This window comes from Peromyscus maniculatus, chromosome 12, assembly GCF_049852395.1.
Source record: "Peromyscus maniculatus bairdii isolate BWxNUB_F1_BW_parent chromosome 12, HU_Pman_BW_mat_3.1, whole genome shotgun sequence".
NCBI classification, from domain to species: domain Eukaryota; kingdom Metazoa; phylum Chordata; class Mammalia; order Rodentia; family Cricetidae; genus Peromyscus; species Peromyscus maniculatus.
The window spans coordinates 83,020,718-83,021,888 of NC_134863.1; the positions used below are offsets into that span (position 1 = coordinate 83,020,718).

Sequence of the window (1,171 nt, forward strand, 5' to 3'; positions counted from 1 at the left end):
CCCTTGAACCCAGAATCCCTGAGACCTAGCTCCAAGTTCCCACGCTTGTCTCCCAATGATCCAAACAACCATGGAGGGTGTGACATCTGTTAAGTATGTCCACAGCAGCCACTATGTATAAACGAGTGGGCAGAGACAGGTCTCGGGAAGGAAGTCATCATGCTGTGGACATTGATATTAACCAAAGGGATGAGGCGGGTGTGTACATTTAAAAAATAAAAGGTCATCCAGAATCTAACTCATAACAAAATTCTGAGTATTTGTAAAATGAAAATACAGCTAATATTAATTTCCAGATTGACAATGTCCCTCAGATGGCTATATTTTTCTGCTTGTTTCCAAACGTCGTGGGCACCTGCGCTTGGCACGCTCACCCTAAAAGCTGAGCTTCACACTCCATTGTTCAACGTTTTCTGAAGAAGAAAGGTCTAGCAGCCAGGTTTCTTCCAGTGTCCAGGAGAAACTGCGGTCAACCTTACACTCATATTCCTGAATATGTATTACTTCTCTACAATGAAATCAAACTAACTGGAGGAACCACAGTTTTCTTTCACATTTTCAAGTTCGTGTGCAGAGAGACATTGGATAAAAAAAAAAAAACTACACAATTAAATCAGCCTATATACTTTAAGGATGTGCTGATTTAATTCTGTAGTTTTTTCTATTATCCAATGTATACCACCCTGAATGCGCCCGATCTCGTCTGATCTCGGAAGCTAAGCAGGGGTGGGCCTGGTTAGTACTTGGATGGGAGACAGCCTGGGAATACCGGGTGCTGTAGGTCTCTGGCTGAGGACGACAGCAGCGGCAGTGAAGGGTAAGGTTTTTAGCCTTCAGCTATTGCTCTGACCTCTTGGGCTTTTTAAATCTGCAATCGGCTCTGTGTTTCTTATTTAAAAAGACGGTTACATCTACATTCGTGTTTCTGTAAGCACTTATATTTTAAAATTTCTCCAGGCAATGAACCCAGCCAGGGCTTTAAGCATGCTGCCACACCAGGCCCATAGCCACTCACTCAAGTTGATTTTCTTGGAAACCGTTTCTCTGTTTTATTTTTCAAATATTAAATATTGACATTCTTTGAAGGAGATGGGAAAAAATTAATAAAAGACAAATTATCATCTTTATATGTTTTACCACCCCACATGAAAACACACAAAAGTGTGTGCAC

The 1,171-nt window shown here is 41.3% G+C and overlaps 1 pseudogene; it reads left to right on the plus strand.

Moving 5' to 3' along the window:
• The first annotated feature begins 667 nt into the window (after positions 1-667).
• Positions 668-784, plus strand: LOC121821864 (5S ribosomal RNA; annotated as a pseudogene).
• The last annotated feature ends 387 nt before the right edge of the window (positions 785-1,171 follow it).